General features: G+C 39.9%; 1 protein-coding gene across 8 annotated transcripts in view; it reads right to left on the bottom strand.

Annotated features, from left to right (window-relative positions):
• foxp1b (forkhead box P1b) overlaps positions 1–27,477 on the bottom strand; it is a 150,147-nt gene that overhangs the window by 80,980 nt on the left and 41,690 nt on the right. For 6 of the 8 annotated variants that reach the window (XR_010914407.1, XM_067504136.1, XM_067504141.1 and 3 more), the window contains one exon: positions 20,560–20,626. The gene's annotated coding sequence lies outside the window, so the exon portion shown is untranslated. Of the gene's footprint in view, positions 1–20,559; positions 20,627–20,785; positions 21,148–25,446; positions 25,550–27,477 lie in introns of those variants that run through there. The other 2 variants (XM_067504140.1, XM_067504138.1) reach the window with 2 other exon arrangements.

Here is a 27,477-nt window from a genome sequence, read left to right as displayed (position 1 = left end):
CCTCTGTTCTGCTTTTGGACACATGAAAGCCAGACAGAAATGCTGTTTTCCCTCCACCCCCTCTCTTGCGTCTCTGGTGATGAGTGCCACTGACACTGGTTCATATCTTTGTCTGTATTTCTCAAATCAGTGGAATGATTTACAGCTATTGTGGATTGGTTGCAGGCCTTGCTGGCACAACGCGTCTAGCCTCCCAATTCCAGGGCGGTTAATGAAGCTGACCAAGTCAGGCAGAAGCGAATTAACTTGGCTGATTAATTATTTATATGAAGCAGAATAAATGCCTTTAAAACACTGGGCCTCATCATGAAAGAAGGTGAAAATGGAACTAAATGCAGATTTATGGTGTTGCATTCAAGGCGTGTAATAGGAGGGCTGGCATGAGTTAATATGTGCTCAGCTACACAGGCTCGGTGTCTCCAGAGATCTAGATCTAAACAAGATGCAGACACACACCCAGACACCATGGGGACGCACACTCAGGCTGACAGATAGGAAATTGAGGTTGACAACTTGTCACATAAGAGTATTTACAGAGCATAGGTGAGATAATAATCTAGATTTTGGATTATTAAAAAATAAACAGCACGACAAGCAGGAATCTTCTCAGTGTTGGTTTCCTAGCTCGGTGTCATTTGTGGCAGCTGTGGGCTTGCTATACCAGAACAAAAATAAAATCTAAATTGCACTATGGTTTACATCTCTTCTTGTGTAGAACCCCTCAGTGCAAGAAGCATTACCAAATGAGTCATCTGACACTACTGTCGGCCTGTCCCGGTTTAGTTGTGTTTCACAACGCCCCCATACTCAGAGGCCCGTCTCATCAGCTTGGGCCTGGCCTACAGGCCGTGTTCTCTGGGCTTGAGCTAGAGCCGGCCCCCCTCTCCCTTCAGACAGATGTTGACCCGGCTCACCCCAACAGTCTGGCACGGCCTCCCTCCATAATGGGATTTTCTAAACAAGGAGTGAGCAGGAGGAATATTGTGGGACGGGATGCAGCCAGCCACAACTCCATCTACAGGCCCTTGCTCACACCAACTCTTCTTCTGAGGCACCAATTAGAAACACACATTTGAGTGAAATTAAATGCCATTTGAAATAAACCATGTGCTGACATTGTTCACCCCCACTTACTTTTTCGAATAAAACACATTTTTCCAGATGTAGAAAAAAGGTCCTGTTTCCTTTTTTTTTAATTTTCAAAGCTACATAAAAGTGCAGAAAGTAATAGCTATTATACATGCACTGTCATTCTGTGCAACATTTTCATAATTATAACGGAAAGGCGTAAATTTCCAAATGCATGGCATCTCCAAAAGTAATCAAGAGAATGAGCCGTGGGGCTACTTTAATGTATGCAAAACTAGTGACCCACAATAAAGGAGAGAAAGGCTACAATGAATGCAAAGTAATGCACGCATGCTTGGAACCGGCACTGATGAGGGGATGGCTAAAATTAACACCCAATTAATTTTCGAATTGACAAACAAATGAAACCCATAAATCTACTTTCTCATTAATTTTACCACAGAATAATTCAAAGATGCAATATCATGAGAGAAAAAAATGGAGGAAAAAAAGAAAATGGAAAATGGGCATTATCCATCATAAATATCAAGCAGATAGGAAAAAGCCTTATTAGAGAGCTGTGTGATAACAATGTTAATCTGTAAAGCACTGAGGCAGGGACACCAAGCATCAGCTGGGGCCTGGGCATCTCAGCCACATGACTTGGCCCTGCATTTGTTTATCTATCTATTTATTTTCACAGAGGATAGTCCTTCCATTTATACCACGTGCATTAATTCAACTGTAGTTATGGGATATGAGTCCTGCTAAAACGGGGTGAACTTACGGGGGTTAAGAACTTATGCATTCATCTTACAAACACAAACCTTCCAACACTTAACAAAACTTTCTTATTATTGATGGCCTTTGATTTTTTATTTTCCCCCAAAAATGAATGAAAATAATGGAAATTGCAGGAGATCAAAACAAGGCAGTTTTTACAAAAAGAACTCACCGTGCTGTTGATTATTAGATGTCTGTTCTTTACAGGGGTGGAGGTGGTGGGGTGGGGAGGGGGGGGTTGCTTGCAAAACAAAACAAGTGTTTGGAACAAACACTGGATAATAAAAAAAGGTCAGAGTTTCTGTTTGTTTACAGTTTGTTTTGTTTTTCCTGTCTGAAATATGAGGAGTACAGTACAAACAAGAGTCACATGTGTCTCCCACCTGAGCAGACAGGTTGAAGGTTAAGAGCAAACAGCAGCCAGAGCTCATCAACGCGGCCTCTCCTTCTCGCCTCTTCTCCCCCCCCACCCCCACTGGAAATATAACGCCTGTCCTACTGTCATGCTTGCTTAGAATTCAACAGCTCAAACATATCAGCAGTGGATTCAAGGTAGGGTTGGCCTGCACAGCTGTGCCCCAACCCTTCTCCGTGTTCTGTTTTTCCTTTAATGCTCATGACAGTAAAGCCTCGGAGGCCACCTGCTTCGATTCGCAAAGTTCTCACACAGCCCTTGTTTACACAAGCACACAACAAAAGCAAAACATTTCTTGGGTGGGAGATAAAGACACACAAGGGAGGAGACAATGGAGAGAGGTTCACTTTAGAGCTGTTTAGGTTCGGCTTGGTTGCTAGACTAGACAACACATCGGCTTGTACCAAAGGTGCAACAACAGAACGCTTCTCAAGGCTTGTTAAGAGTTTTATGTTTTGCTGTATTTTGGCTCCTGATTCTGGGGATAGTCAAAAGACAAACACAAGCTGTATGTTAAATAAGCCATTATCACAGCTCTCATCACTGATAACAAACTACTCTGAGTCTCTTGGAAACACCAACTGGACAACAGACACAGAATTTGGGCTTAATCCCAACAAACTGCAGTCCCACACCCTTCCGTGTCTCATGTGCAAAATAGGGGACTTTTACAAACTAGAACCACCTCTATTAAAAAAATAATAATAACATTTCGAAAAAAATCAGCTTTTGCTCTCTGAAGAGAGAAACTAATGGCATAGAGGACATTTGGCCAAATGAGACGTAACAGACCAAACAACTATGGAATCTTGTAAGCCACTTCATCCAAGTCACAGATAACCGAAGAATATCTCCAGACAATATTGGAGGAACACACATCACGCCCCGTGCAAGCAATATCTCCATCACAAGCCCTGAACCACATGAGACGCAGAAGTGTTTTTTAAAGTTCTTCTCAGACCTTGTACGGGCTACAAGCAGACCACTCTAACTGGCAAACAAAGCAGCTGTTTGTTTAATAAGTGATTGCTGCTATGGCTACAGTAAACAGGAGGAGCGGGGGGTTGGTGTTTATGAACAAACACATCTCCTTGCAGGAGCCATTTAATATTAACCAGGTGGAATGATCACCCGATTTCCTAGGTGACACTCAGAGCAGGCATTGTGTAAACAGGTTCCGGGGGGGGGGGGGGGAGAAGAGGGGGGAGGGGGCCAAGCTTAGGGGAATCACAGTCAATGTAAATGCAGCTTTGGTTGACTAGAATAAACAAACATGGCAAAAGTCAAGATAAACAAAAAGTCATTCTTCTGACATTAGAAGATGCATTAGGCTGTTGTGTTGCAGCTGCTAGTGAGCCACTGAATGAGAACAAGATGGGCGATGGCCGGGCGGGCAGCCTGTTAGGTGGTCTCCTATGGAGACGCATCATTGTGAACCAAAGTGTTTTTCCCAGATTAAACAAACAGTGGCTCTTCACAACAGCACAGCGAAGAACTTGTAAAAACATGTTAAACATTTACCTCCTTCAATCAGTAACTGGTTTCATGGAAATAACAAAGGATGTCTGAGGGCTCCAAGAGCTGGAACATCAAGGTATGAAGTGAAGAAACAACTAGGATAAAAATCAGGTGGAAACAAATCTATTATAAATGAAGGTGAATGGCTTTGATCGTGTGAATTATGTACGACTTCAACAGATCATAATTTACTCCAAATCTGCTGGATCGAACATTTTGTTGTCCAAAAATAAGTACAAAAGACAAGGTAGCATGGGGACGTTCATGCTGCACATCACCTTGACCGTGTATTTTTCATGCAAACAACAACTTGCCATCTGCTGAGCTGAAGCCATCCAATAGCCTTCCTAATCCAGAATCCATGGTTTTCTGTCTCTACTTCCCATACTCATTTCATTTAGTCCCCAACAACAGTTACACCATGTAAGGATGGAATAAATTATGAGCAAGGGTGCCAAACACATATTTATGGCACATTTGGCCGACTATAATAGGATTCTCAAGCATGAAATCTACATCCAAACCTATTACTACACCCTGAACAAAGGGAAGGAGCTCGACATCCAAGCAGTTATGATTCATATGAATATCAACCTATTATCATGGTACAAGCTCAGATAAATTAATAAGAAGAATACTAAAAGGCAGACTCCAGTGGAGAAGCTGAGTAGATTCATAATTTCAGAAAATACACAAGCCGGTTTGCCTCCGTTGCACCGAACCATAAGAGAAACACCTCAGTGTAAAGGCCTGCTGTGCACAGACAATGACGAAATGTGCCAAAGTAAGGCAGGCCATGGTATTTTTAGTACAACTAGGGCCGATAGAGACTAAGTAAATAGAGAAGTCTAATGAGTTTGAATCTGCTTGTACATGAATGGAATAGTAATTCTGGGATGTGAAGCCTCTTTTAGGAGTAGTTTGCCACACATTTTCTCAGCGACTCTCCTTCAATTGACTTTGATAATCTCACTCACATGTGGCTCATGCCCATTAACACTACAGCAAGAGGACAGACACCAGGAGACAAGGGGCCTCTTTTTTTCCTGACCACAGGCTCATTGCAGACATTCCCTCAAGCTTATCTTACCAATTAGATATGTCAAATATGCATAGTCCAAAAAGAAACAACTTCCATCTAAGGTTAGCATTTCAAGAAAAACTAGTGCAAATATTATTTGTTTTGAAACATCTGCATAAACAAAACTAAAACTAATAATAGTTGCTAAAATAAAAAAAGGAAAAAAAAAAAGAAAATGCTCATTGTATTTATTTTATTTTTATCTGGGGACATAGGGGTGTTCCAAAATCCTGACCGGTCCAGTTTAGATGCTGACAGCACTCAGGGATGTAGCCTATACTAAGATCTTATCAAGAAGGGGAAAAAAAGTGAGGTCAGAATGCCATGGGGAAAGTGTGGGAGCCCTGCATGGGTCTATTTCAAATTAATGGTGGAACCAATTGGGCTACAATTAAAAGTAAAATCAGTCCATGCATTCTTTGTCATGCCATAGTTTTTCAGATAATGGCAACATCCAGCAGCAAGAGACCGGAAGTGCACTGAAATTTGATAAAAACACAGTCATCGAGCTTTTAAAGACTTTAATGCTGCACCTAATCGAAATTCAGAACATCGGAGCCTGTGAGCACTACTTTATTATTGTTATTAGTGTTTTCAGTTTAAAGAAAAACATATTTCTGTTGATAAAAAAGCCCATCTTATTGTTAATGCCCATGCCTAATGTGGTCTAAAGGTGAGCCCACACTAAACGACTGTACATCCGATTATAACTGTGATTTGGTCTTGGTGACCGGTCCCAGTCTCGGTCCAGATGGAGCTGACAGTCATTAAGCGTGTGCTGGGTAAAGACTCTAGTCTTTAGATTTAAAACCCACTCTCTGTCAGTTGTTCTCACAAAGATTTTTTTAAAATGTGTTTAAAATTTACAACCGGTATCGGAGGCAGACCCACAATAATAGTATACACTTCCACAAGCAGTTGATAATAACTAGCAGCTATGTACAGTGTGTTAACCCCCACATGAGGCCCTTACTCCCTCACTCCCCCTGACAGAAAATGCTGCCTTCTGACTTTGGTTTGCTGTTTGTTTAGAGTGACAGCACAAAGAAAATTAAGAAAAGAAAGGGGACAGCACACAGCTAATCCACAGTGCAAACGGTCTGAAAGAAAAAAACAAAAAACCTCACATCGAAAGCTAGTTGTTTAGACTTCTAGAGGCACTTTGTGTTAGTTAAACTTTCAGTCGGACTTTGATTTAAAAACTAGGCGGCATCACCTCATTAATGATCTGTTCTCCCTCATTCAGCCTTTAACCACCCTAGAGTCTGTCTGCAGGTTAAACCGCCTTTTGTTAAACACATGCGTTCAAGAAAGATGATTAGAAACCTGGTTATGTGTATAAATGGCAGAGAAATCGCTCTCCTGGAGGAATCTACCTGGGGAAATCAGGTTTCCTACCTCAATTCAGAAACCAGCTTTCCCATTTCCATAACAGAAATCAGCTTTTCCAAGAAAGCCAACTGAAACCTGGTTACTTAAGTGCACTGTAAGCACATGAATTGAGACAGCAGCCCCCCTCCCTCCACCAGCTATACCTGTACAGCAGTGAATCATATCAGAAAGATGAGGACAGATAATCAGTGAGTGATAGTCACCGATTTCTATAATCATCATTCTGGTCAAACTTCACACGGTGACTAATGTCAGGATTGATATTTAAAAATTTCTTTTACATTTAAATCAAAGGAGATATTAAGTCACTAATCTGGGTTCACCAAGTCAGTACCATCAGTATCACTGGTTCATTCAGTGCCGATGACAGTCTTAACACTTAAAAATTGTTCTTATACCAAAATGTCTAAAAGGTTCAAACTGGTTCAATTACCTATGGACAACATTACAAATTGTAGTAAAACTCAAATAAAAAAATAAAAAAACGAAAAACGAAAAATTACATTACTTAAAGTTTCTCGTATATTTCTAATGTGTTTTACTAGATTTTATGTAAGTTCCATTGGAAATATTGTAAACTTGTGGAGAGTAAAATGTGTCAGATGCATTTTCACCTTAAGAAGCTTAAGGTGTGTAATTAATACTGTGTCTACACAAAGACATAATAATTTTTTTGGGAGCTTGTCACCTTAGCAGAGAGAACACATTCTCTGTGAGCTGAAAACATGTAGCCTAATCATTTTTGTGAAAATGATTAGGCTCTGTTAAATAATCAAGACAGACCACAGTTGAGTAAGTCATCAACTATTGTGATTCTTTTCTCAGTACCACGCATGATAACTGGAAGTAAATGCTACGTAAATGATTCTGAACAATGACAAAATGCACAGCAAGTATAACTTCTCATATCACTTCACTTCTTTTGTTTAGAGGTACTCACACAGATTATGTTAAGTTATTGATTTTCCCTACACAATCATTCAACACAGAAAAAAAAAAAACAGCACTGTAACGCAATGACACAATGCCTACAACTGTCGGAGCTCAGTGATTACTGAAAATTTACTAAGATTCAGCATCTTTAACAATCTGATTCACTGTCCCCTTGTTTCTTTCGTAACATGATGCCAGGGTCATCCAAGAAGCATGTTATTATTTTAAAAGCCTCAGCTTCCCAGAGAGAGGACAGAGAGGGTTAAAAAGGAAGGGAGTTTGTGCCTTCAGTTAAGCAGTTAAATTGAAGACAAAGGGCGAAGGGCTAAATACTAAAGGACCTTACATTTTAATGGAATCAGGTTTTAACTCTCTTTTTTTTTTTTTTTTTTTTTTTTTTTTGTTAAATACAGCCCATGTCAGAAGAATGCGTCCCACTCATAAAGCAGGACAATGACAATGTACAGTGGCACTAATACAAGGACATAGTTCATCATGACATTTTAGGCAATTCCCAACTGATTAGGGTCATTATGTTGGAGGCCTGATTTATGTTGTCATTTCCTCTCACCGATCCCGCATCAATGAATCTTAATGAATTGGTAAATAAGGGTGAAGATTACACTGTGTGACATCGCAACATTTCTCACCCTCAACGGCCGAGATTTATGTAGCCAATTAGAGACTAACAGAGAAAATTGGCTGGCAGAAAAATAATATTCTTTATGGCACAAAATGGAGGTGCATTCTCAGTGAAGGGCAATTGTATTGTCAGCGTTAGAGTCTACAGTGTAAAGCACCTTCCTAGCCCACCTTCAAAATGCAAAAGGGAACTCTGTAAGCAGAGGATGTAAGGGCAAGTCTGCACCATTGGGAGTGTGTGCGTTCGCAGAGTTGCTGAGCCCTGCAGTGAGCCACAGTCCTTAACATTCACCATGGCCCATCTGACATGTTTGATCAGCATAAATACGCCCCTGTATGACAAACATGTTTACCTCCTCACTGCAAACATCACACAATCAGACACCATGAGGCGCTGCTTCTCTAATGAAGACATGAGCTTTTATCAAGGCCAGCCGTGTCCCTCTGTCAGTAATGTGACTCTTTTATACACACATCAAAAAAGCATTTGTGCAAAGAAAAGAAGCCAGATTATTTGCTCTAAACATACAACAAGGGCATATTTTTCAATTAGTTTTTGAGTGAGCGGAAAAATGTTAAAAAAATGCATCCCAATGCCCTTCATCTCTTTTTTAAAAAGCAGGAATATCAGAATATAATTACAGCTTTGAACATACCTCTGATGCGCCAATAGCAAAGGACATATACAATATGATATTAGAGACTTTTTAACTACTCCTGTTTACATGGGTATTATTACCATGGTCGTTTATATTTCTTATTTGCAGAGTGACAAATATCGACAATAATTACAATGAGGGACATAACTGTTTGTGTGCATCAGTAAAAAGTAGGAAAAGCTTGCCTGCTTATTAATGCCAACTTCTTGAAAGAACACTTAAGAGTTATAATGAGACCCTTTATGAATTACATATTGTGACTAGATTTAGTGTGAGGAAGCAGCTCTTCACATCAAACAGCCTGGCCTGCTATTAGGCACAGGGGCTGAGGGATGTTGTGTGAAAAGGAGTGGAAAATTAAAGCTGAAGCAACGCAGGAAAGGGCTTAATTTACTGGCATGTACAGTATGCAAATGAGATTACTCTCAGCTTAACTGCATCATTTATGTCCATAATAACAGCATCATCATTACAGGGCTCAAATTAAATTACACTGTAATTAGCATATCAAAGTGATTGGTTAAAGTTTAAAACAAATACCCAATTTTGTTAATGAACATCTGTAATCACCATGTAGACTCTTAGTAAAACCTTCCAAAACAAATATGTGTTTTGCAGAGGGGAGAAATATCCTTTGAAAACGACATGTCTGTCAGAATGGGGTGTGTGTGTCGTGGTGATGGTGGAAGGATGGGGGTGTTTTACCTGGAGAGCTCCACACACTCAGGATATATTTCCTAAACTCCAGGAGATCAAAGATCCAATTTCCCACACTTGCCACTTCAGGAGCTCATCAATAAAATACTAATCACTTCACGGCTGATTCTGAGAATGGAGCTGCAGCCAAAGGCTTAAGGAGACTTCCATATCACATAAAAACACCTCCGCTCTGACTGTTTTGAGTGTTGTTGAATGTGCACACACTCCAGCACAGACACACATAATTTGCAGTCAGGTTTATATCCAATGGCTGTCCTGCCTTCCCCCCCCCCACCCGATAAACATGCAAGGGTTTTATCATCTACCAGTGTAGCTCAGAGTGCACTTCCTCAGACCTCTAACGAATATTACGCACACCTTATTTCATGTGTATACGACTAAAAGTCAAACCTTTGCATCTTTCACTTCTTTCGTCCATATATTATTGATAGAATTCAGAATGAGTATTTTTTTTTTTCCCTTATAAAAATGTCAGTTATACCTCCCAGCCTTCCACAGGGGCCTGCAACTACCTTTGCGTCACTATTATCACAAGTGTGACTCTTTATAGCTTTGCTAATACCTCAAGAAACAGGGTGCATCTAGTGGTGTACATTATCAGAAATGTACTCGTCAAATTTTTTAAAAGTGCCATCTTATTTTATTCATTAAGAAATCCATTAAAAGGCCTTATTCCTTGCAAGTATGTAAAAGATGTGCTTTTCAAGGTAGAGCTAGGGCAAATCCACTCCATCAGCTAATGACGGCACTCATTACACAGAGAAGGTGGCTAATGAAGGCGCGGTGGCCGGCCAATCCCCTCACCCAGCATAAAGCCCTATGAAATGCTAATATCTCACTTCTAATTAAAGGATACTAAGTCCAAATGCACCTTCACGGCTAGTAGCCGGCAACATAAATTTTATTTTTCAACACTACACTACACCCAGAGATGTGCCTCAGCAACATTCCATTAATTCATATTTAATACCCCCACTAGTCCTGCATTTGCCTTGATATCTGCATGTCCTGTCCTCTTTCCTCTCAGCTTTATGCTGTGAGCAGGCACATCATTACACTTTCTACAAGTCTTTTTTTTGCTTTTCTTTTTTGCTTTTTGTTGGTTCATATATTACTTTAAAGTGCTTGCAGTAATAAACACATACGCACGCAGCAGCCTTTATGCGTGTGTCACAGGGGAAAGGTTAGGAACAAAACAAAAAGCGAAAAAAGAGAAAATGCATTGCCCCTGCTGCACCTGTATACATTTACAGTGTTTACACATCTTTGGCTGTAAATATGTTTACAAGAAAACCCGCTGCCCTTCTCAGAAACTGACCTTGAAGCCAGTAAACAACCCTCTCACAAAGTTCATTAACGTCAAAGACGGTACAGTCTTTTCCCCCCATGGAAAAAAAACAAAAGGTCAGTACCATTAGCTTATCAACAAAATATAACTGCAGTGGAGTGGAAATTATGGTCAAGTCATGAATAAATACTGACAAAATAATGAGCAAAGTCGGAGATTGAAGCAAATATAAAGAACAGAATTATCATTAGGTATTACCAGTTAGAAATGTCAAGTGATAGATAATTACTGGGCCACTTCCTTAAAGCCCCTCTTGGTGTGTATGTTTCACAGGTATCAAACACTGTAATAAAGTAGTCGGTGGCATTTCGCCAACCAGTGTAACATTGTAGTTTCCCAAGAATTCAAAAACTTATCTCTGTCTTTATCCCATTATTTATCTCTCACTCTTACTCTCTCTCCCTAACACTGGGCAGTTGTCATTTTACACACAGTATAAATTTTCCATACGACTCATGGCCTTTCTGAGTTTGCATGATCTCCCCATGCTCGTGTGCGATTCCTGCAGGTACTTCGGTTTCCTCCCACAGTCCAAACACATGCACGTTAGGTTAAATGGTGACACTAAAGTGCCCGCAGGTGGAATGGATGTTTGTTTGTCTAAGTCTCTACTGCACCCCGAGATAGACCAAGGACCTGTCCCGGGTGTACCCAGCGTCTCGCACTCTGACAGCTGGGACAGGCTCTGGCCTCCCTAAACAGAATAAGTGGTTACAAAGAATGGATGGATGGACTGGCAATATAGCAATATTTTTTTCTTTCTGGAATATATATTCCAATATGAAACATACAGAAGTTTTCACTACATTACCTAAATAGCCTGACCCTTAGGAGTCTGTGAACATGCCGGCGTGATCAAGTCACAAGATTGGTTTAATGGTAAACATCTTTTAATGTGGTAAAGTATGGTAAAATCAAAAGTTTTCAAAAACTATGGCAGACTTCTATGGGTTCATTTGAAAAGGTGATCATCAAGAATGATTGGGGTGACCTTCGTAGTTCGAACACAACTGACCTACGCTCTGCACATCTGCACTGTTGAAGGCCTAACTAGGGAAGTAGGATGACGGAGAACTGGTAGCTGACAAGAGAGTGTAGGAACACTTTACATTAAGTATTTGCCTCTCACTATGTGTGGTAACAACACTCAAGTTCACTTTAGTTGTAAATGGACACATTGAATTGATGGTAAAAAAAAAATAAAAATTCTCTGTACCTTGAGTAATAATATTAATGTATATTACAATTTGGAATGTTAAATTTATTAATGTAGACAGAAAAGAACTGTGACTGATCAGCAGGCATATAGGATAACATATTGATGAATTACTATTAACGTTTAGTTTCTTACTTGTGCAATAGAACAAGTAAAAAGAAAACAAATCTATCTTTGATTACTTTTAGATTTCATTTACTCTTCAAGTACAATAAGCCACAACCCTATGTAAAGGCCCAGGGATGCATGATATACTGATACTGATATACTGCAAAACTGTCAAACTCTTATAAATATTATGATCTCTCTCTGCCTCTCTCCATCGCTCCGTCTATCTTTCTATCTACCCTAACGTCAAGAACAGGTATCATTCAAACAGCCTGACATATTAAATTTTATAATACATGAATGTATTAAATTGCATTCTCAAAATGTTAAAATACAAATTGTTTTATATTAAGGGCCAGAGGGGATCAATAAAACTGCATGAATTTAAAGGTCAGTGTTAAGAATATATCACATGACATCTGTTTGATCCAGGCCCAAGTATTTTCCCAAGGATTCTCTGGCTCTGTACTGTGTAAATCACGCAGTCTGACCTTCTGCATTCCTCGTGTTCTGTTCTCCCCTTCATCCACGGGCACAGATAATGCTGGGCAAATATCATAAACGTGAGGATTTTAAGATTGAGGTGAGGTTGCTATCATCCTCCACCAGCTAGGGAGAACTGGACTAACCTGCAGTGAGGATGTCTGACCCTAGTGCCTAATAGTCTATATGCTTGACCATCCATGGGGAATAGTCTCAGATGATTGGTAATTTGAGTGACATCCACTTTTTGGATTTTTTCCACAACTTCACCCAGATTTTCTTTTAAAAATAGTTATTCAACCAAATCTAACCCTTGACTCTTAAACATTTGGAGATCCAACAGGTTTAATCAACACTTTGTTCAAACCCATTCCAGTTTGTTTCTATATATATTTTCTGACACATTAGCAAACTTCACAACAATCAAAATAAAGCAGACACTGCTTTCAGAGTTTGTGTGGTGAGATGATTTCCAACTATCAAAGGGTTTCTAGGCATTGCCAAGATGTTTCCAGTTCGAAAGCAGTATAGGCTTGAGGCCAGGGTGTGACCTGCAGCTGAACTGGCCTCTGCCCGGCCACAGGGAGGAGGGCGGCCACCACTCCAAATACATCAGCCCACCCCCAGATAAATAACTTAACATAGCAAACAGAGGCCTGTTAGTCAACCTACACATAGCTAACACCAAGACAGGGACTAAGATCGATGGAGCGATACAGACAAATACAGAAAGACAGAAGGAAGACAAGAAGAGGGGGGCAGAGAGGGGAGAAAGATGGGGGTACACTGCGAGGGCATCTAACGGTGCAGGACAGATAAATATCACACAGAAGCCTGAGCCAAGCAGAGTAGAGGGCCAAGTGCTATAAGACTGTGAAAGCCAGGCAACTTTGCCAAGCTGTGACATTTGTTTCTTATTGTCTAAGTGGCAGCTGAAAGTGTCTCCCTACGAGGGCCCCTCGGCTCTGCTATGGTCCGCTTTGACGGGGAGGTAACCATATTAGGACGTGTATGGTAAAGTAAACAATAACATAGTTGCAATGAGATGGAAATTTTTCAGCTAATGGTGTTTGTCATTCCTGTTTTTCAGTGCACTGAGCAGCCCTGTGTTTTTTCTAGCTGGCCAGAGAGACTTTGTTTATGAAAACAACGCAGGAGCCAGGGCTAAAAAAAAAAAAAGTAAAAAAAAAAAAAAAAAAAAAGTAAATAAATAATCAGTTAAAAATGCCTCTACCTTCCTCATATGATTACATAAATAAATCCACATGAGTATAAATAGCTTTTTGCTTCTCCCTCTCAGCCCATGTCCACATTAAGAAGGCTAAATTTAAAAATTGATATTTTTTTCTCCAGTTGGGCCTTTTCTCACACATATCTACACTCTTTCACAGACACGATCTGTACCCCTTAAAAATATTCTCCACAACGCATTCATCTGACAACAATTTTTACCATGTGACTTTACACTGTTGACCAAAAGCCAACCATCTCAACAGTGCTGACCTTTGAGCGAACAGAACCAAAGAGTCTCAAATAAAGCAAACTGGTCTGGCTCATTTGTTGTGCGTCACAATTCATTTATAGTCAACTTGACTCTGTTGAAGTATAACCTGTTTTTAAAAAAAGAATGGCTTGTTAACAAGAGTTTCTAACAAAAACAACCTGTGGATAAACTTCGTGAACTTAGTGACTCTTTTAACAACCTTGCTAAAATCAGCCAGAAAGCTAACCACGGCCACCTTTTTTACCCTTGACTGACATTATATTGAATGACTCTGACGACAATGGCAGCCTTATTGGCAGCATCGTTCACATACTTCCTTGTGTAGTTTCTGTGTATCTACAGGATTTAAAAGGTTAGCCACAAGGGGGTCCCACACATGCTTAATCCTCCCTCACCGACAGTGGCATTTTCTTCCTCAAGAATTTCTGCTTTTCGACAACACAAACACAAGACATGGCAACACTAGTAGAGGTTCATTTTGAGATCATGGCAGAGAAAAGGCTTATTTCCGATCACGTGCACAACTAAAATAAGACGCATATTACACCATCTTATGTAGGCAAATACGTAGTGAACAGTAACACTAGTAATGCATTTGCAATGTGCCTCAAAACATAGAAGCAACACAGAAGCAATTTTAAACAAAGTTGGCAAAATGTTTGAGTCTGGTATTCAGCTGTGCATAGTGATACTAGTGCAAAGTATCCGTGGGAGTAGCCTCAATGTCACCAATATTTTTTAAAGGAAGCCCAAATTAATTTTACAGTGTCGCTATTGTTTATGACCAGGCCTCTAGATTTCATTTTAAATCAGACTTTCAGCCATTTAAGTCAGCCCCCGAATCGGAGTAATGAGAAATCCCATGACTGACTGAAATGCCTTTATGTCCTCATTTCAACAGCATGTTGTGCTATTGAAAAAGAAATGTAAGCCTCGCTCTGCTTTTTGTTTCACTGTTCACTCCCTTGTCTTTGATTCCGATTGCCACACTATTTTCTACAGGTTAAAAAAAAAAGTCAATATTGTATGTTTTTTGTGTTTGAAAGTGTGGAAAACAAAGACTGATATTTTTTCCAGCCCTAACAAAAAACTACTGTTGACCCACTGGTCAACTGTTCAATAAAAGAGCTTCACCTCAGCATGAAGCCTAAGAAAGTAAGACAGTCTTTAAGCTGGGTTCAATGTTCCCATGCATTTATACAGACGTATAGGTACATACACTCTAGTAGGAACTAGAAGCAGGCATGCAGCTCCTCCAATTCTCTCCTCTCCACATGTTGACGTCCTTTGTTTGGTTTTTACCCACCTCTTTCCAGCTCTATCAGCCTCATTCCTAATCTTGCACCAAAAATGCAAGCTGTTTATTTGCGTAGAGCTGAAGCCATTCCATTAAGTAACCCCACCAGGTGCTTTCTCCCTAAAAGGGATTTGTTTTCTAAAATAAACAGAGAAAGCAAAGTACTGCCAAAGTGATTGCAACAAAGTTACGTCCATACAAACAAGAATCATTGTGGCTAACTTTTTTTTTTTTTTTTTTTATTTCCTTACATAGTCATGGACCTTCACTGTTCAAAAACAAGTCATTTTACAAACCCCTATTTCCAGAAAAAAACGGGATATTGTGTAAAATACAATGATTGCTCTTTGATTAAATTGGATATAAATGATAAAACTGAGTAATTTGTCTTTCTTTTTCCTTCATTTTGAATTTGATGCCAGCAACAAGTTTATAAAAGTTAAGACAGCTGGCAACAAAGACTGGAATTGGTATGTAATGCTAAAAAAATCTGGTCTAACATCTCACCACTAATAAAAATATTTAGAACAACATAGCATCCCAGAGAAGCATTTCACAAGTATGGATGGGGTTACTACTGTAAAAAATATGTGTTCAACACCTCAAGAATAAAATGTTTAACATAAACTGTAAAGAATTCGGTGATCATCTTTTGTACACAATATTAATGATACATTCAGAGAATCCAGATATCTCTCTCTGTACATGCAAAAAATAATATTGTATTGCCATGATCTTTGGAACCTCAGACAGCACTGCACGAAAACAGATACCTCTGAAAAACGCCCAAGAAACTAGTTAGAGAAGATTTTAGCATTGAAAAATAAGACATTTGCAAATTGTACTGTAGTCTCAGTTTCCAGTTCTTAGTTGACAGGAGTGACACCCAATGTGGTCTTCTGCTTCTGTAGTACATGTGCCTGGGGTTCAACATTGTTGTGTGATCAGAGATGCTCTTCTGCAGTTTTCTTTTGTTGATGAGTAATTATTTGAGTTACTGTTGCCTTTCTATGAGTTCACACCTGTCATCTGTCAATTTTCCTCAGACCTTTTGCATCTTCACACAGAGAACTACAGAGCAAAGGCACCATGTAACTTTCAAAGCCAACATCTTCGATAAAAGGAGTTCATGTGCAACTTACACATCTGTAAAGGAATCATTGCTATATTTGCTATAATGAAAGGCTTTCAGGCAATTCCTGACTTATTTCAACACAATACAAAACCCCAATTTTGTGCAGGTTACAGCAGCATGAGTCCGTAGAAAGAGTCCAGGTGCTAAGCTGACCTCCAGTTCAGATTGGCCATGGACTAAAAACATTTGGCACATTGGAAGGTGAAAAATACAACAGGAGGCCTTTAAAATGTTGGACAGCTGAAATCCTTTATCAAGCGAGATCGGAAAAAAGGTAACAGAAAATTTTAAACAAATTTTAAATCCCCAGTAACCAAACACTAGCAGAGTGGTGTTAAGTGGTAATGCAATGGAATGATGAGCAGGCCCCTGTTACTATTAGGATGTGTAAGTTAATATCAGAAAGGGAATTTTAAAGAAATGTATCAGTTTGAAAACGTAATTTTTGGGCACTCTTTACAATGTTTTAAAAAGTCAAAAATATTAGCAAAATTTATTTATTTTTTTTAATTTACACACATAACTTTACTGCAAATTTGGCTTCTAATATGCCATAATATTAATAAGTACAATTTAGTTTTTTTTATATATGAAGGGACAGCATATGTTCATTTATGTTTGCTATTTCTCCACAGTTAAAGTATGGTATATTGTTTTCCAGTCTGACAGATATTGGCCTTGGTTACCAGGGGGGAAAAAAAAAAACCCTCCGTATGGTTATTTTGCTCAGAAGACAACAAATCAATCCAAGTTATTAGTTCCATTTCAGCTTTTCTGCTGCAGAGACAAGGCCAATGCTAAAAAAGACAGCTTTGACAGTTTTTCTCTCTTTTGTGATTTTCTTTTCATCTTGCTGTTAGACGACTCATCTGCGGATGGAATTTGCTTACTCCTGTCGCCCCAGTCAATCTCACACAAAGACTGTGTCAAGTTAGCCATGTGCACCTGGTAGCAGAGCTGACATTATTAAAGCTCCTCACTCTCCCGGGCAGACCACAGTTTATACATCCGTCAATAAGTTCCAGGCCCAAAGAAGACATGTCTCCTTGATGCTGATAGAAAAATAGATTGAAACTTGCCAAAGATATTTTCCCCAAAAAGATGTTTTAAGTAGCTCCAAGATAACACATCTGTGACAACAATGTGGACAAAATCCTTTCTACCTCGTCACACAAGAAAAATCACATAAAAGTTGGGGAGGGGCTGCAAGTGAAAATAGGAAATTAGCCTGATTGTGCATTCCACATAAAGCTTGCATTTAAATGTGTAACCATTTTAGCCAGACAATAAAGCGGCGGGTGATCTACTAGATTGTTCTCTGATAGCAGTCGATAGGGAGCCAGGTGAGGGTGTTTAGCAATGTCTGACACATCCTGTGATCTCAATCAACAGGAAAAGGCAGAAGCACTGCATCGCTGTATGTCTCTGCCTTGGTCTCCATTGTGACGTCTTTGTAAGGCCAATAATTTCTTATTTTCACGCTCTCTTGCATCTATTCTGCCTGTCAATGTATTTAACTACAGCAGCCAAGCTCAGAGTAGATTATGGTACTTACAGTGCATGAAAAACACAGCAACAAAACTGCCAGTGACAGAAGCGTTTAACTTTCTTGCTAGAAATCTCCCCCATGTGGCACTTTCGCTACAGCGAGTTGTTTATTATGTTCCAAGCTAGGCATATGCGATTAAAGGAGCTCTTAAGAATCAAAGTGTTATAAATGCATGGAAACACAGCCGGCTGTAAATGCCACAGAATTAGAAGCTTACCAAGCCTAATACTAATACATGGCAATTTTCAGCTTGATGCTGATATAAAGAAATTACTTTTTTAAAGTGAGCAATAAATGCAGTCAAGGGAACTGTTACAGAGGCTCTATTTTCATCCCGGCATAAATCTGCACACAACCTTTCTTCGGGTCCAACTCATGAATCCACTTGTTTATTCTTAACATGTCCATAAAAACGTGGATTAAACACAGCAACCTCAACGGCTAAAAATGAGGCAATATAACCCAGCAAAGGAAGAGTTACAAAAGTTTTGCATGATGTGTTCTTCTCTCCCTTACAAGGATTCATGAAATTCAAATAAAGTCCACCATGAGACGATAACATTCTGAAGCCCTCGATACAGAGCAACATGTTTTTGGCATCTAAGAATACTTCTAAGCAGGGGCACTTCTTTGGAAAGATGAATGTCATCAGATCTGAATAAATCGGCCAAAAATACAGAAGAGCACACAGCACACACTATGCAGCACAGATATGCCCATATATTGATAAGTGTGCCAAATATCTAAATCACAACATTCGACAGGCTGCTTTCATATTTCCATATGACTCAATTTCCTAATTTCCATATAATTAACTCTAATTATTTTAGATATTTTATATTTTTCTGTTGGTCCAAATGTAGAGAAAAATGAGCACCAACCCTCTCCATATTTGACTCTATAGCACTTATAAAGAGCTTTAAAGGCCAATACATACTAATCCATTAAGCTGCCACAGGGATTTCTGCAGTAGTGATGCAATCACAATCACATTGGAAAGTTGTGTCAATAATTAAGCCGATTTCAACAAATTAACATTAATTACACAACCATTTGGAAGATTTCAGCGCTGATCTCACATCTGGAGCAGCCAGCTGAGGGGCCTAGTGGAGTGGACCTGACTATGCGGAGAATGCACCCCGAGATAAACAGCACCAATGTGAGTCCTTCACTTCAATTTTCTTCAAGTCTCTGTTTCCCAAATGTGGTTGGTGACAGGTCTAAATCAAACAAAAGGGAAGTAGGCTGTTTAAAACACTGTGCTGACATGGGGCTCCTCTTACATTGAGGAGAAATAAAACTAGCCAAAGTGTTATGATCATGTTGACAGTTGCTGTTGCCTTATGGAAAAGATGCAGGAGCTAACGCTAGTATGCAACTGGATTTATTACATTTGCTAAATACAGTTGCTTAATGATAAACGCTTTGTGGAATTCTCAAATCATCTCTCTCAAAATGCCGTTTGCAGAAATATTTTCTAGGCAGAACATCTAAAACACGTTGAGAACCTTTCCTAATTTTATGGCATGAACACGTTTGAATGTTGCATTTTGTTTAAAGTTAACATGAATAAAAAATATCCGCTATTGGCACAAAGTAAGGCGATGGAAATAAGGGCATGAAAATTATTCTATAAAAACACAGATATTTAAAAAAAAAAAAGGTATAAAAATAACCTGGTTTATCCTGGTAACTTTATGATATCCTGATACGATATAAGATTATGTTTCAGATATTTTATAACTCAGAACAGCTTAAAACAAACACTGCTCAAAAATGCAGCTTTATTTGTCACACTGACTACCAACAAGTCACGGCAAGTAATAGGAGGTTGCGAGCGAGCGAGCGAAAGACGAGGAAGATGATAAAAGATAAGTTTTAAAAAGTCTAAGAGGAAGAGATGACTGTGAGATTAAAGCTGTAAGAGACAGAAAACAGACACTCTCACTCTCTTCTCCACACGCACGCACAAACACTCACACACACAAATACACCACTTCCTCACAGTCATACTTCACCTCACTAGATAGCTCCAGCCAGAGGTTTAAATCCTAGGGGACAGGCAGACAGGTTTGAGGAGCAAACACATGGTATCAACCAGAATGGCTGAAATGCCAATGTTGGCAAGATTAAGAGCTGTGACCCCCCTTGTTTTGTAAACATGGTATTACCATATTTCAGCGTCTCCCGACTCATGTCAACATGGACATACAGACAGAGAGCGCCACACTAAGCAGCTGCCCAGGTGTCCTTGTTTCCTGCGAATTCTTCACAAGTGCAACATTAAACTAATGTCAAACTACTAATCACACAACCAACTCGATTTTGACCTTCGAAGAAGGGGTCTCTTTCTGAAGATCCATCATCATCAACCATTTATCCTGCTCTGGTCACAGGACAGCTGGAGCCTCTCCAAGCTGTCAATGGGGAAGAGGCAGGCTACACCCTAGACAGGTCACCAGTCTATCTCAGGTCCAACACAGAGAGACATACAATACTCACTGTGCTAGTCTCAAATCAACAGCTTCTAAAACCTCTGCCCGGACACACCTGTAGTGTCCCAACCATTCAACAACGCTGAATATATACACTCAAAATACAGTACACAAACAAGACGGCTACATGCGTTCAGTTAATTATCAAGCCAATTCAATACAGCATTAACACAGACGCAGGGACTGGAGTCTGGTGAATGATTGTGTGTTTACCTTCTACGAGGAGTTGCTTATTTAAAGCAATCTTCAATTCCAGCAGTGGTAAAACAGCCTCCTCGCCCTGCGGACATAAGATAAAGAATTATTTATGGTTATGAAATAATTACCACTACACACCATAATGCTTGTCATCAGCACTCACAAGGTAATTTACAAAAAAGAAACACAGAGTACATGACTGTAAACTAAATTCTATGCAGTGCAATAACAAGTTGCCCACCAGTTGCTATTGATTAGAGTTGAACATGCACGTACAGCCTTATGCGTGTTCTGAGAAATCATCAGAAAGTAATCGATTCTCTGCATTCCTGTGCTGTTTGCTTTCCTTTGTTTGTATGAGGCTGCACCAATCAGCATGCCTACCCCTGGCCACTACGGACATAGAGCAACCATTTCAGCTCAGAGTAAAACAGAAGGCACCTATCCTCCTGTCACCTACTATTGTGACGCTCGCATTCATGCATTTCCATCTGTCTGTTAACTACAACTACACCCACTCGAGATAAAAAAGTGAACAATGAGGCTGTCTGATGTGAGTGCGTGGTTTATTTGCAAGACAAAAACATTTTATGTTACTGACAGTGGATGCCCTTCTTGGCCCCCCCCCCCCGGTGGCGAACATATTGTACCTGTACCTGCTCGGCCTCGACTCAACTCCCTCTCTCTCCCAGGTGGCCCTGATCTACATTCACACAGCTTTCCCAACTGCGCAGTCAACCCAGGTAAGAGATGATGAAAAAGAAAAAAAAAAAAGGGAGAGAGAATGAAGAAAAAGAAACAAAATCTTATTTCTATGGTAAACTGAGAAGTGACTGTGCGGCAATATCTCAGGTGCATTTGAATAAAAGCATTAAAGCATATCCAAATATGAAGGGGGGAAAAAAAAAAGCTCCAACTCCCTCGCCCACTGCTCTTTTTTGCCGTTTACATTTGGCAGTCAAAACTGTGGCCAGGCGTTTGTGCAAGTGTTTATCTAAAGCAGACCGAGCATAGATAAAACACACTCTCCCAACTTGCCCAGTTTCAGCATTAATTATGTGTTAAATGCCCTTGTTGAAAACACGAGTCAACATCCAGCTCGCTCTGAACTCTACTGAGGGTGGAACAATCATCGAAAATGCGCCATTCCCACACAACTACCCTATTATTGTGATTCATTACACTTCAATTAACATATCATCAATGGAATCGTAAATCAATGGTGAGTGGTGACAAATGACAGATATTTTCAGTTTCAAACTACTAAACATCATTAATTCCCATCACCTGAAAGAGCCCCAGGAGCTAAATGAGTTTACCCAATGCATAACATCCATTTAGATAAATGCTCCATCATTTTAATGATGGAAAATTTGTATTGGAGAGAAAAGGCAACAACGGGATCCTGATAGCAGTTGTACGCCTTTCTCCTTGTAATATAATGCCCATCTTGTAATACCTAAACAGATAATTGTCTCCATTTCAAACAGCACAAGGCTGTAATATTGCCATTTAGAACAGTGGGGGTGCACAGAACGTAGGGTGAGGATAAACAAGCACACGCTGCTTCGCCCGGCTGGGAAAACCGAGCCCATCACACACTCCCACATTGAGATTTTAGGGAATAGAACAACTCCTGGTTGAGATAATTACCCACCTAGGTGGGTTATGTGCATGCTCAGTGAGAGACCAAAGCTGAGAATGTGAATCAAAATGCAACAATTTCAAAAGACAAAGGAAACTAAGGAGAATTTGCAAGCTTCCCTTTCGCAGTCTTGAGAGGATGTTGTAGGTGTACTGCGTTAAACAAAGTGGAAAATAGGACAACAAAGACTTCTGACAACGAAATATCTCATTGTAGGCTCTCGCACGCAGCAGATACTGTAACTGTTAGCCTGATATTTCTAGCGTATCAGATGATCCAAATAAATGTTTCCATTCCCTATGCAAATACCACATGCTTCACTGTAGTGGTGGTGGTAAAAACACGCAAACACCCTATTTTCAGAGAAAATGGACAATCAGAAGGGTTTTTCGCTATGGTAATGAACTGCTGTGTGTTATGTCTGAGAGTGAACAAAGATGCGTTTTATTCTGTCCACAAACCTGTGAAGTGGACTTCCCTATTTGTGAGAGGGTCACGGCTTCACAATATCCTCTCTAGTCCTAGGTATGTTATCGGTGCCTTTGGCTTTGTTGTAAGATTGCATGTTCAAAATATGAATTAATACCCCTCCAATGAAACGCACCCAATCCCAACAAAAGGCCCTGCATTCAGTGTGGACAGCTCTTCAGCTCCTCTAATGGACGGGCTCTCCTCTCTCTTCACACTGTGCAGACAAAAAGATGAGGGCCCATGAATATTTACCACTAAGTAAAGTTATTCCATTAATTACTCCAAGCACGCTTAATTCTGTATCTGTGGCTACTTCTGTGGCGGCTTGTTAATGAACCTTCACACATCATTACCATATTAATTAATGCTCAACTCAATGGTTGTCAATAGGAGGCTGTCAGAGTTGTCTCTCTGTTGTCTCTCTGTTCTTTACAGCCCATCCGGGATGTTTCGGTCACTTAGTATCAGCATCTGAATAAATACACTGTATCTATTTATCATGCCAGGGCCTGACAGCGTGTTTAAATAAAACACAAAAATAGTGACTGGTTCAACACTACTTAAGGCTGCTGGATCTGTATTAAGAAAATTGTGTAAATAAGAAGAGGGCGTAGGAGAGTTTTAGTTGTGTAGAGTCAGTGATATCTATATACAGGGTCATTGGTGTTTGTTTTTAGGGTGTGTGCAGGAGATTTTCCAACTCACTGTCTGCGCTCTGAAACACAGGAAAATCTACAGCATGACTCACTTTTCAACAAACGCAGCTGCTTACTGTATGATCTGATCTGCTAAAAGGGCTGACTGCACACTATTTTCTCCTTATTTTCTTCTGGGGTTTTATTAAGATGGACTGATTAAATGAAAAACATGGCTAAGTCTCGTAAAGACAAAAAAAAAAAAAAAAAAAAGCCAGCATTTTAAAAAGTGGAAAAACAAGCATTGTTGTTTTTTTCTTTTTGAAGTGATTGGCAGAATCCTGGCGTTATATTGTAACACCCACACAGACTGTAAACAACAGCACTTTCTGACACGCAAACAGACTCAAAACGCACCAATTAAACCCAACTTCAATCCAGCCAGCGCTTATTCTGGGTGCTTTTTTTCAGAATCTCCTTTTTTTGCTAAGCTTAAAAGGCAACAGTGTAGTCTGGTGAATGTCAGGCCTGTCTGATCCCCCAGATTCTTTGGACCTGCCCTCACGTTTTGCTGAGCTAAGAACAAAGTACACAGAGTGCACACCGAGAGCTTTGCTGCCCTAATACCAAGGAAGTGGAATTTCACTCTTAACCCAAAACAAACAGGGCCACACATTTCTTTATGCTCTTTAAATTAGCTCATTGAATAAAAACAAGCGCTATCAAGTGGATACCAAATGCACACTACTCTATATCTTTAGAAATGTATTGATCTATGAAGAAAACTATCAGAAAGCAGCCGTTTGTGAATTAACGTGTGTGCTGAGAAGTCACAGCTAAGCCAGCTCAGATTCCACACAGTTAAAAAAGTCTCAGACTTTGTACGTGAAATAAGATCAGTGCAGTTAAAAAGTTTAACCCTGACCACGCACAGACAGTATAGTACAGAAAGGGCTAATTTACAGCGAACATTATGCAATCCTATTTTTTCAACTAAAGTCCTTTTCCATTCTGTCAAGTAAGAGGACTGTCAGTTCTATCCAGCGATATCAGGTTTCAATTCTTTGCCCAGGTCCCAGCTCTTCTCCGACCACAGATCTTGTGCACTATTAATATCAATAAGCTGCAGATTCCATTTCCCTAGACAAAGACAAAGGGATAACAAAAGGCAAAGAGTGAGAAGAGGAACTAATACCCTCACACATCACCGTAGGGGTTACCACTTACTATCACCTTTAACCCTGCTGCACTTCAAAAAAGGAACTTTAATGCACATGAACTTTTACACACTGTTTCACACATGCAGACACCTACGCGCATACAAAAACCGGCAGTACTACATGCACACCAACAGCAGGGGCTACGCAAATACGACACAACTATTGTGATTACGGTTAATCATCACTGTTTCTTTCTAACTGTACAGTATCATGTTTTTCCTCATTCTTAATCTTTTTGCAGGCAAACTTTGTTAAAAATATATACTTTAAAGATACTGTGAGATGAAGTTTATATTAGCATTCAGGCACTTTTTATGAACACATTTTACTTATTACCTCTGAAACTACATCTCAGGAGACACAACTAGGTGTTCAAATTATGATTCATTGATCCGTGATTTAAAAAAAATATTTTATAATATTATAACATTTACCCAAAGCTCTAATTTAGTGTTATTTGGTGTTATTGGGTTTGAGCCTTTTTCAACCCCTGCTGATTGGCAGCTCTATATTTTATGACTAACAGTCAAAAACTTAAAATTATGTAGTTTTGATCTGGTAAAACAAAAAAGAAGCAAACTCTCACATTTTAAGAACCAAAAAGTAGTAAATATTTGCTTTTTTTGCTTAAAAATAAAATACAACTTATTGCAATTAATTGGAAATGTTATGGACTTCATTTACCATTTTCCTATATTACATCTAAAAACTTAACATATAGTGACTCGTACTTGGCTTCTACAGTACATGGAGTGCAACCATCTACATCATGTACAACAACTCTGTCAGTCACTTACAGAACACACCTACAAACACACCCACATGGACATGCACACACACATCCACCAGCGTCCCTTAAAAGGCAAAAAAGAGGAGGAGAAAAGAAAATGAGAGAAAGTGCGGAAAGATAATGAAATCTTTACAGACTTACCAGTGAACAGTTAAACAGACTTTCATCATGTTCACGAAACTGTGTATTGATTGCCTCCAAGTGCTGAGTGTTTTGAAATCCACTTCTGAAGAAGAGAGAAAGCTGCTAGTGGAAGTAGCAGGTATGGAGTAGTTGAAGTAGTGTGTGGTAGTTGAGTGTGTTTGCGTGTGTGTGTGTACACTGGAGAGGGAGAGAGAGAGGGAGAGAAGGAAAGCAAGAGTGCATGAACTGAAGCCAGACTGCAGCATTGAGAGAGGGACTGGAGGTATGTGGTCAAAACACAACAAAAGCTGGTGCCTTGCTCTAGATTAAATATGCAGGAAGAGGCCCCTTTGCATAAACACAAACACTCAGCAAATGAAGAACCGGCACAGAGCAGATGCCTGCTGAGAGCCCTACCTGTCCTGGCCTCTTTTAATTAGACCAGAGCAGGCAGAACAAATGAACATCAACACGGTCACATGAGGCAGAACAAAAAGAGGAGGGGGAAACAAGGAAATACATTCTTAATCCCTAAAAAATGTCCCTAATGAGGAGAACACAAGATTCTTGTTTACACCCTGTCAGATACTGAAGAAGAGTATCTTACATTTAAACAAACTTCAATAATTACTTTGCTAATATTACTTTGTCAGATGGTTATTGAAGCTCCAAAATCTCACAGTGATATAAAAAAAAGATACACTTCAACATGAAATTGTTTAATTACAACCCAAAACGCTAATTAAAATTTAAAATATCAAATTTAATTAATTTATGTGGGTCTTTTTTTTTTTGGTGTGGGTTTTCATTAAATGCCAGATTTTAAAAAAAGCACACCTTGTGATCTTTTAATTTATCTTTACATATGCTTCTCCTCTACACACCTCCTGGTAGCAAAATAAGATAGATAAGTTATAACAGCCTGAAACTGATTTATACCAACATCCATTGCCCAATGTTTTTTTTTATTTTTAAAGACTCTTTCTGTTATGTCCACGCACCTCCCTTCCTTTTAATCTCTTCATCTATCTTTCTTTTCTTCATTTTTTTTCCTAATTTGGGGCAGGAGTGTATCTTGTTGGTGGGGGGGGGGGCTCCTGAGGAAAACTGCCTGGCCGTCAGAGAGACATAGACAGAGAATGGGAGTGTAGCCCCTCCAGAAAATCTGCTGAGCAGCGTCAGATGCTGAGTGACACATACTGATGTGGCCTCTCAAATGGATCCGGGCGTGGGGCAGGGGGGGGTGGCTGTTGGAGTAGGAGTAGGAGAGAGAGCAACAGAAATGAGACCCCTAGAAAATAAACAGGGTGTAAGGTTTCAAAGGCAAAAGGGGGACACAGACATTCCATTGTTCAAGCCAATTATCAGTGGAAAATAATAACAACAGATGGATCCAGAGCAGCCAACTTGTGCTGAAGCACCCTGGCGCTGGAGAACAGATGATGAAATGTGAGAATGCTGTTGGAGGGGCGGGGGAGTGTGGACGGTGGAGGTGGTGGAGGGGATGCTGCCCTACAACCACACACACCAGATGTATACTTCCACCACAAGGACAGTTTGTGCTCTGGTGCTATGCGGCTGTGGCACACTAGACATCAGCCTGGTCAACACCTCCCCGTGTTTGAAAGTGGCGCCTCAAATCAGATGATACATAAGGCTCACATGCTGCTGTGTGATCAATTCAGCGCGTTTCCTTTTATGTTCCGCAGAGCAGGGTTGCTCGATGGCGAACACATGCTGGTTTGCTGTAAGCGGAGTGCTTTAATGACACTACAATGCATAGTAGTTAGAACGAAGATATATACATGCTTCATCTTTGTTCGGCACATGCACTTTTGTTTCAATCAGCACATATCCCAAATGAACTGTTGTGATGTTTTCCTTTGATGCTATGCAGCATGCCCAAGGTTCACAGACAGGCAGAGGCAACAGTGCGACAGGCACAGACCTCATTGACTCGGGTTTCATTCACAGATCCCTCATATCAGCCACTGACTGACAGGCAGCAGAGTGGGGCTGCAACCTTAAAACAAAACCAATTCTCTGTGT

The sequence above is a fragment of the Channa argus genome, chromosome 5 (genome assembly GCF_033026475.1).
Source record: "Channa argus isolate prfri chromosome 5, Channa argus male v1.0, whole genome shotgun sequence".
NCBI lineage: Eukaryota > Metazoa > Chordata > Actinopteri > Anabantiformes > Channidae > Channa > Channa argus.
The sequence above is the reverse complement of the archived record's forward strand: the minus strand, read 5'-3'. Positions and strand labels throughout refer to the sequence as shown.